Source organism: Corvus kubaryi, unplaced genomic scaffold (genome assembly GCF_017639235.1).
Source record: "Corvus kubaryi isolate FWS band 111438036 unplaced genomic scaffold, C.kubaryi_AGA036_p1.0 136, whole genome shotgun sequence".
Lineage (NCBI taxonomy): Eukaryota > Metazoa > Chordata > Aves > Passeriformes > Corvidae > Corvus > Corvus kubaryi.
The window spans coordinates 10,241,539-10,252,514 of NW_024580670.1; positions in this window are offsets into that span (position 1 = coordinate 10,241,539).

The window sequence follows — 10,976 nt, forward strand, 5'->3', positions numbered from 1 at the left end:
GCCCAGCAAAAACTCAGCAGGAAAGAACCAAGGAGGAGAGAGGGTTGTTCAGAGTTGGAGTTGTTCAAATTAAAGGAATTCCTTTGGTGTCCTTGGTCAGTGGAATAACTCTGAAATAAATTGAAAGTAGAGCCCAAAATCTGAGTCTAGAAGAGGCCAGAAACACTTTTTTCCAGAGCAATATTTCTGTCTTGGAAGGGAGACCAGCTACCCTGCAGATCAAAACAGGGTAAGAATTAGAGAAAATCAGATACATTTAAGATTTTTAGATTGGACTTAATGGATGACAGAAACAGCAAAAAAACTTTTGCTGATGTAATTTATGCTGATATTTTGCATTGTTTCTGACAGAATTTCAGAGGTTTTAATCAGCATTTGCCCCTCAGGATTTCTACAGACAGGTTCCATGCAGTATTTCTGGTGGAGTAGGATTGCACAAGGGCCTCTGGAAATTTCCAGCAGGCATCAGCAAATGCATCCTAAGTTTGCATTTGAGAAACTAAATAGAAAAATGCTGTTTTTCAGATCACCAGCAGATTCAGTTGATAAGAAAGTAATTTACTCTGTGTGCTGCTTTAGGTTTAGAGAGTTCAATACAGCCTATTAAGGAACTCTGGTTACCATCTCTCCTTTGTGTAAACCTCCTTCCATTTATTGCACTGAGTTCCCAAGTATTTCCTATAAGGAGGAGAACAGGTGGATAAGAGACTCCAGTGGGGCTAATGACACAGAAGAAAACTCAATACTGTTATCTGAGCTCTTTGTCAGTGTTTTGAGAGGAGATATCTTATTAAGAGATCAAAACCTACATCTTTAGGACAGGGTAATCTGACCCGAATTAAGACAGCCAAATTCAAACTTTTAAATCAAGAAGTTTACCTATATTAAAGTTCAGAGTGGGTTCTGCATAGGGTTTGTATAAGTTTTTCTGCAGTAGACAAGCTGATTAAATAGTTTATGCAGTGCATGGAAATGGCAATTGTAATTGTTCCAGGAAAATATCAAATCAATCAATTTTTATACAGGTATCTTTCAGATGAACAAACTTAGAATATATTCAGTTTCCCTTACCTTCAGGAACACCATTGGTAGAGGTGAACTTTCACCTGATGTGTTCATTAGCTCCTCAGCACAAGCTGAAGCCATCTTGCTTTACATGAAGATTGGTTGTGTGCTTAATTAAAAAAAAAAATCCCCTTTTAATCTTTTAAAGTGTCATTCTGGTGTTTTAAAGAAAGTTTCACCATCTCATTGATCACTTTCAGATCAATTTTATGAGCAAGCACAGGAGGACAGTTGCCATTATCTCCGCATGGATTGAAACTCATCAAAACTGCAGAACATTTTGTAAAATAAGTATCAATGATAATACTGGGGATTGAAATCATAAATTGACCAGCATTGAACCTAATTCAGCAAAAAAAGATGAAATACCTGAACAATCCTTAAAGCTGGAAGCCACGCTCCGAGGAGACTCCTGGCAGTTTAATTCACATAAATTGTGTCTAGCTGGATGGGAAAGATGCAGTAGTGTACAAAGAATTACCACTGCCAGTATTGGTGAGGAAATAATGAAAATGTGATTGGCATAAATCATTCAGAAATCTTATTACACAATCCTGATCCATATATTAGATTGCCTGGCATTCCAGAGCTGCGAAGTACTAAGGTCAGACTTACTCTGGAGTACTGTATTTCTTTACACATTTTATTGTAAATAGAAAGTGGAATTCTGATCCCATGGGAAATTCCAACATTTTGACATTTATTTTGAGTGCAAATAACAAACATACAGGGTTTGAATCACTGAAAGTCTTATATGCAATAGTATAGAAATATCAAAATAATGTAAATATCATAGAAGTTGAAATTAAATGAATAAAATGCCAATACAAAATATTTCAACATTGCCTGAAAGAAATAAGGTAAAATTATTCATTTTGATATTTTCCCATCAAATTTAATCTAAATCAATGTATTCACTTAACATGATTCATTTCTGATGAAATTGCATTGTCTGAGTAGAAAATTGTTTGGATTTTTTTCAGCTCAGTCTCATTATTAAAGATTGATCAGATTGTAAAAGTGTTGGGGAAAAAAACATTAGGAATTCAGCTTTTGCAAACTTATTATACTGAGGTAATTTTGATTAAAATTTCACAATCCCCAAGAAGGAAAAACAAATAGTCACAGTAATTGTCAATCATATTCAACGAACTTACAGGTGGCTCTAAAGTGACTTCACAAGAGATAAGTAACTGAATTGCTAACATGAATGTGACCATTTGAACACAAGTTCTGTCTTTTCCTCTGCAGGTCCTGTGTTTTCCACCCTCAGCAGCAGCCCCTGCTTTGGTCACTTCTTTTCTAGTGTAATCCTGGCTGTGAGGATTTGGAGCTGCTCTGTTGCACCAACATGACAGCGTTCAATTTATTGTCCTGGCAAGGAGATAAATTTGTGTGTCTGACTTCCTTTTTACCAGATCAGATTTAGCTCCTGCACCTTGTTTCTCTGGCTTCATGTATCACCTTGCTCCCCCTTCTCTTCTAATTGTGATTCCTTCATTCACACCTCTCTGTAATCATCCCTCACCTCCTTCTTCAGCTTTTCTGCTTTCTTACAAAATACTCTACAGAATTTGGGTTGTCACAGCCTAGAAAAGTTCTTCCCTCTCACCAGGAATAATCTTCTAACTCATTGACCTGTCTCTCATCCTGCATTAAGCTTAAACACTTCAATACTCTTTGGGGAAAGAAACTCCACTTTTATATAAATGGTAAGACCTCGGCAGTATTCAGAAAACAAAGAATAAATGAGCAGAAACTTTTATTCTGCAGGGAAGGCAGTTTAATTCTATGCTGAGCTAATTTAGGGAATTCATGAAGATAAGGGATGCCTTCTGTTCAGATGTTGCTATGTTTTATCTACAGCCTGTGCAGTTTCTGTACTGACAAAGAACATCCACTCCCCAGGTGCAAATGGAGATCAGACCTCAAGTGTTTCAGGGTCCTTAGCTGATTGTTACAATGGTTCTATCACTAATCCTGCAAAACAAGAGTAAAATTAGTCTGAAACAACAGATTATCCTGGAATTGCTAATAAAGCAATAAGGAGGACAAATAAAAGAACTTAGTGTTAACATTCTGGCTATTACCCAAATTTTGATGCGGTTGTGCATGGAAGAATCTGGCTTGGAAGCACAGTTGGACCTATTCATACATACTGAACCTTTCCTCATCTCATGCACCACTAAACTTCTTGCAGATGCTTAAGTGACTTCAGCAAAGTGCTGCAGAGAGCAAAACCATCAGTGAGAAATGGCTTTGGTTTCCAGTCAGAAGCAGCACATTTGGCCCACAGATGCAGTGGCTCTGTGAATGATCCAGCACAGTTTCCAAGCTGGAATTGGTAAGTTTACCCTCCTGCAGGCTCGTATGAAAGTATTTCTTACTACACAGTCAGCATTTCTCTGGTCAAGTGTGTCTGTTTCAAAACTTCTCTCTCAAGGAAGTTTTTCCTCTCCTTGAGTCCATGTAATTACTCCAGGGTGGCCCAGCCTTGTTCCACCCTAAATTCCTGATGGTATTTCTATACCATAATTGTGAACATTTATCACCAGCAGTTCTCTAGGCAGTCTTGTGACTTGGACAGCTGAATGTAACTGGTGTTTAGCATTTGCTTTGTACAATTCCCAAGTGCTAAACAACCTTTCATTACCTGCATCTGGCAGCTGCCCAGAACACTTCGGCTTTTCAAGCCCATGTGAGTATGGGAACATTATTAAAATAGTATTCTCAGATTCCTGGATTTTCATTTACTTCTGCTGCAACAAAGGTATTTCTCTATTTTTTCAGACAGCAAAAAGCCCCAGAAAGCTGGTGGTGCAATTTTCCCCCCTTTATGCATGGCTGCTGATCATCTGGTGAACTGGACATGGGCAGCAAAACCTTCCAGAGACTCCTTTAGGTCAGTTCTAGAGGATGAGGTTGCCTAACAACTTAAAGCTTTCTGTTTTGCATGTAATGTAAATGTATTTTTGTGGTTGTTTTTGAGTGAAATAGCTGAGTGTCATCTCAGGAAAAGAGATTCTCGTGCTTTACTCTTTAGGGAAGGCCACAGTCTGTGCATTTCCAGAGATACAAGATAAGTCACAAGTGGAGGGATTCAGTGATCTATTATTATCTTAGGTATTTTTCCCACATAAATCACCACCCAGTCTATTGGGTGCTGTAACAGGAATGGGCTCAGCAAACAAACTGCAAGCCCTGGCACACTCAGTGCTTAAAAACCAAAACACAACAACACACAGGAAAACACAGAAGAACAACAAAGGGCTGAGGAAATACCTGACACTCTTCTTGGCTTGATGTGTTTTTCTGGCTTCACACTGCTGTCTTCTCATGCTGTGTGTGAAGTGTTGTCATGTATTTTTGCCATTAATAGCAATATACAACAGCAATGCCAGGATCAGCACACCAGAGAGAGGACAGAAAATCTAAAAGACTATTGTCTCACATAAAAAAAGCAAGTCTAATAAATTGGCCATGACTTATTTATCCTTAATTACAGATGGCTTTTAATCACCAAAACATAAGTATTTTTCTCCTAGTAAAAGCAGCACACACAATTCAACTCATTCATTTATGTACTTATAGGATTTAAAATTTTAAAGTAGGGATTTTCATTCTTTTTAACTCTAATGACTCCAATGATACTTCCATGTCCATTTAACAAGGAATGCTGATGAAGCCAGTGCCTGGGAACAGTGAAAGGCCAGAATCCCCAACTGTTTGGGATGTGAAAAACACAGATTCAAGCACCCAGGCTGAATGAGAAAAGCAAAAATGTGAATTTGCACTCTACATCTCCCAGATTAAATCTTGGCCACTGAGACAGTTTCTTGCTCAGGATGAAATAACAAAAAATTCATCCTGGTCTTTTGGATCTTTTCTAACATTAATTTCAACATAGCTGGTGTGCTCCTAGGAAACACTGAAATTTTGACAAGTCCACATCTCTTACTGACTGCTAATCTAGTGCAAAATGTTCATCTTGCTCTAGTGAAAATCTCCTTAGATCTACCTCAGTGTTTTAATTTTATGATCTGCCACCACTATAACTTTGGGGCAGTCACTTCATATCCTGCATACCCACAGTGTTGCACAATGCTGTGATTTACCCTCTGCATAAACTTTTCCAGGAAATGCAGTGTCTGTAAGTGTGACTGTAACTCATATCTTCACCTTCACATCTCAGATTGGAACTGCAATAAAGCTCAGGAGTGCTCAGGACAAGAAAGCTGCCTGGAGAGATCATCTCTGTTCGCTCCGTGTTCTTGGACTGAGCATCGTAAAAAGCTTTTCCGCATGCAGCAATCCCGCAGGTAGCACAGCACAACGTGGCTCCCAGTGCCTCTAACATGCCAACAGGGACACACCCATTCATCCAGAGCCACGGATAAGTCAGCAGAAACATAACCTTCCCCACACTCGGCTTGTCATGAAGTTGTAGTAAACTTCTGTGAACTTCAGCTGTGCACGTACCCAGGCCTGTGAGAGTCTGATCTCCCCTGAATCATAACAAACTGCTGCCTTTCAGTAGCTACACTGTGCTGCAAAACTGCTGCATTATTCATTCAAAGCCATGGTGCAACTTCCTTTTATTGATTCGGGATTTAAAGCCAGCTCCAGCAAAGGGAAGGGTCAGATAACAAATACTTAGGGCTCCACAGAGCCCCCACAAAGCTGTGTTAGATAACACAAGGAGTCATTCCCTGTACTTGCCCCTTAATCTCTGCCTGGGGCCACCACTACTCTCCCAGCAGCTCTGGCAGCTAAATAGGGATTATTGCACCTCTGGCTGCATGAGTGTTGTGTATGTGCGTATAAGAAGGAATGAGGATTGTTTTTTTCCTATTGCTACACAGGTAGATCTCTCACCATTTTCTGGGAGAAAACGTTTAAATCAGTGGTGTGTCTGAAGATTAAATCCACAGGCAGAGGCTTGTGCAGCCCATTTTGAAATAAACCACTGCTAAAGAGCAATGACAAGCAATCATATAGATCTGCACTTGCAATCCACTTCTACATGCTCACTTTAGTGAAAACAGATGATTTAATTCTCTTACAAACAGCATTGCAGCTCCTAGAGGATCTGGTTTGCATTTTGAAATTTCTCACATCCTGTCAGTACAATCCTTAAGCAGCTTTCAGATGCAGAGCTGATCTCCACTGCCCTCTGATCCACCTGCACACACCCTCTGAGACTTCAGGTGTTGCCAAATTCTTACTGAGGGCAGAGTACAAACTGCAGTGAGAACTGCCCTTTTGTCTAGCCAGATCTTCCCTTAGTGCCCAATGCACCCTAAGCTGTCCTGGTCAGATTTAACAAGCCCTGACTGTGTGGATGAGTTTTTATTAATAAATCTAACAGATACAGTAGTTACTGAGAGGTGAACACACATCTCACTAATGGCACATCATAACAGAGCCACGTGCTAATAACATTTTGTTAATTTACCAAAGAAGTTTGAGAAATGAAACAACCTCTAAAATGCTATTCTAAACCAGCTTTCACTTACCTTATTCCTAAGGCAAAGATATCAGTTTTCACCTTGGATTTATTCTATTTGAGAAGCTGCATTATTTTTTCTTCCTTAGCTTTCCCTAGAGTCACATTAGATTTTAATGTCTTAACCACAGAAGAACAGCAGCTTAGTAAAATTCATGAAGGACACACAGGCCACCAGAACCCCATGTGACTCACCCTCTCCTGCCCGTATTTCATTGAAATCATCACAGAATCACAGAGTGGTTTTGGTTAGAAGGGAATTAAAGACCATTGAGTTCCAGCCCACCGTGGGCAGAGACATCTTCCACTAAATCAAAGCCCTGTCCAGCATGGCCTTGAACACGTCCAGGGAAGGGACATCCACAGCTTCTCTGGGAAATGTGTTCCAGAGCCTCATGACCCTCACGAGGAAGAATTTGTGCATAACATTTAGCTCATACTACTCTCTTTCAGTTTAAAGCCTTTATCCCTTAGCCACAGATCCCATATGCAGCAAGTATTTGGGATAGCCTCCCAAACAGGCTTCAATACAGTGTTTGGCCTGAGACAACACACTTGCATTTTGTTAGGTTTTGGGGTTTTGGGGTTTTTTTCAGATTTATTTTTGAATACAAATGGGAAGACTAACATTATAAATCTAGCCAAGAATGGAGTCAGGCTTCCTGATTCCTCATGTCTATCTTAAAAGCCATTCTATTAATTCTGGTGTGAGCTATGTGAGTATTCTGCAATAAAGTAAAAAATGGAAGTAACAGAAAAGTAGAAGAGAGAGAAATCCACGCCCCACATTACTGTGAAATGCAGTGATAAAGGTTTTTTTCTGCAAGTTCCTGGTTCCAATCTCTGCTTTGAATCAATGGAAAAAGGATTGGACTCACCACCCACAGATCTGTACCAGAACCATGAGAACAGAACTATCAGAACCAGAGAGAGCAGATCAACCAGCCCTGGTTTGCTTTGACAACTTAGCTCCTGGGCAGGAGGTGGAGGCTTCTTTACCTCTGATGGTTAATTAAAAGAAGTTTCTGTACTTGTGGGATGACTTTTATTCCTTGGGAATGAAAGATGCAGCCAGACGTGTCAGATAATCCATAACACATTAGCTTCTTTTCCACCTGCTCCACAACACTCCTGAACAGGCCTCACCAAAGGACCAGAACAACAGATCAGTGAAATAAAAATTGCTGTGTGACAAACAGCCTCGTTCTCAGTGCTCCAGCTCTTGATCTGTAAATCTGATACAGTAAAAAAAGGGAAGACCCCACACACGAGTGCAGGGACAAGCACCAGAGCAGGTCACCTCACCATCCCCAGCCTTCCCATCTGCTTAAACTGTTTGCACCTGGCTGTGCAGGGCACCCTCACCAGAAACAAACTCAGTGGAGGACTAATCCGAGTTAATCCTGGGCATTATGGATGAGTGACACCTATTAACTCTTGTGCTGAGGCTTTAACTGAAATTTTGCAACTCACTGAGCACAGCAGCAGAAGCAATGCTCTGCTGGCCAGGAGCAGAGAGGAATGCAGCAGCTTTGCTGTTGGAAAGGGACATGAAAATGTATTATGAAAGAAAGAGGCATCAGAAACAGTGGCCCATATTGTGAGTTTTGTAACAATTTGCTCTACATTTGGTATCTTAAGTGTGCTCCTTTTTGTATTTTTCCTGTTTGAGATACATAGGAGGTAATAGAATTTTTGCTCTGGGTCACTTGGTGATTCCCTAGGAACACATTAGAATAGCCTTTGGTAATCAGCTCCACTGCAAAGCCAATGAAAGTACCCAAGAGTCACTATTATATTACACAGGAAACAATTCAGCAAGATTAGAATTATTTTATTAGACAGTAAAACAGAGTCTATTTGGAGATGCTACCTATTTTAAAATTCAGTGATTATCTGAATTGGTATTCTCTTTGTTACTTAGAAGAGACAATATTGGAAGGGGCTGAAGAGAAATAAGTATTGCTTTTTCTGGTTTTTGGGGGGTTTTTTTTGTTTTTTTTTTTTTAGCAAAATTCAAGCTTTCTCTTCTTCTTTCTTATGACTTCATTGTGGGAGAAATTATAAATATAGTCTGGAGAGAAAATGGAAATAAAACTAATAAGTTTGCTTGATTATTTGCAGCAGATAAGACCACTGGATGTCTGTGACTACAGCTCATGTAAATTCAGCTCTCTGATTAGCAGCATCCTCACAGGTTCTTTTTGTTTTCTTAATCTAAGGTGCCTTCACATAACCCCAAACAAACTCTCTACAATACAAACACACTCTGAACATATTGTGATGCTTCTAAATCCCACAGACACCTATGCAAATAAACAATTACACTCAATCCTCTCTGCATGCTCCAGGAGACAACACACATACTCCTTCCCTGAAAATACAACCCATTTGTTATATGAGCTCTCTAAGTGCTGGATTTAAACTTGAAGCATATTCAGAACACAACTAAAACCCCATTAAAATGAAAATGAAATTTCTGACTCCTATTCTTCTATCAAAATTTTTTCTCAGTTTCCCTCATCTTCAGTGAGGTTACAATTCAGCATTTGTAGCTTCCCTTTCAGTCTAGGAGAATAAGCAGCATTAGCAAGGTGAAAGCTTATATTAATGCATAAAAGGCTGGGTATTTCTAATAGTATTAGGAAGGGAAACATCAGGTTACAACAGCACAGCTTCCTTTATAACCATGTCACACCTTTTACAGAGTAACAACTTCTACAATGTGAGGTTCATAAAAAAGGGATGCGAAAGCACTCGGTTAATTTGAGACTCTCAACACATCATTTGCCATAAACAGGTTCAGGGAACCAGGGCTTGCAGAAAAAGCAAACAGCAGCAGAGAACCAACAACTCTTGCCTGTTCAAGCACTCATTCACCCTCTTTGTCTTTATCCTCACGTGGCCCAGGTAGGATAAAGCCACTGTTATGTGTCTGATCTGGACTTTACAGGCTACCATCAAACAGCAAGGACAGTGCAATCCTTTCTCCAGTTTCACCACATGCTGCTTGTGTGGCTTCAAACTTCCCACTCCTTTCTCCTTAGCAACATTTTCCATCCTCTTTCCCACAGTACATGTGTAAATACAAACAACAACAGAAGCAGGGGCATTTCAAGGCTTACCATAGCTCAAGTAAGATCATTTTCAGGAGACTTGTGTCTACTTTAACTGGAGCAAATGCATTGAATGAACTTCAGAGTCTCTTTCTGTTTTGTTTTCTGTGGCTTCTCTAGTGTTTATTCCTGCAGAAGGAAGAAAGCCAATATTGACATTGCAACCAGAAGCCACTGAAATATGTAAGGCACCAATATAGATATATCTTGTTATCTATATTCACATATACACACCCCCTCACCATCATCTCATCTGATTTCAGCTAGAAAACTGTATTTGTAATTTTTCCTCTGCCAAGAAAGTAAGAAAGATGGGACAGGACTCAGCAAACAAGCACAGAAGTTGGGACAAGCAGCATTTTGAGCAAAGGAAAGGGCAGAAGTAGAGCCAGAACCTTGCTGTGCAGGGTCTGTGTCCCTCAGAGGTGAATTGTTCCACTGGGGTGTTTGGACAGCAGGTTCATGGCTGGCTGGAGCAAGGACACAGACAGAGCTATCCCATCTTTTCTGGGTGCAGAGGGAGTATTTTAATCTTAGCCATGGAAAAGAAAAAATAAATAAAAGGGGAAAATAATAATAAAGGGAAAGGCTTACCTAACTAGGTGCTAATGAGCTTCCATTCCACTATTCCTCTGCTGAGGAACAGGCCTTGTTGTTTCCAAGAGTGTTTCCACAGTTTCACTGAATGCTAAAAGTTTTCCCCCAGTGATACAATGAAATGGGTGGCAGCATATACTTTATACATTTTTAAACATAGAAACTATTGGAAACTTTCAAATATTCTTAGAAGTGTTGCAGATGATGAAAGACCAGCTCTAGTTGGAGGTGTCCAGCTCCAGCCTTGTTGGAAGATGTGCTTTTACGTGCAAGTGCTAAAAGGTTACCTTGTTGGCTGGGACCTTTCCCAGACATTTCATTTCTTTGACAAATCTGTGACTCACCCAAAACTCCAGAGCTTTACCCAGCTGCTCCTGTGTCAGGCTCCTTTCTAGAATACAGGGTTTCAGTGTTTTGTGATTCCCACTAAATCCACAAACCTGCTGTCAGCCCCAGCCCCCTCCTCTGCTGCATTCCTCACCTGCATTTCGTGGACTGGGTTACTGACAAACTCGGAAATGGATAAAACCATTCAAATGCCCAAGCAAGCTGCAACGAGAACAGCACAGCAGCTTCTCCTTTGTCAGGCACCAGCTTCCTTTCAGCATGCAGGGCCAGAGCACAGGCACAGAGGAGAAAATCATGAAATAGCTGTCAAAGGCAGCCAACATCAATTACAATACACTGCGGGT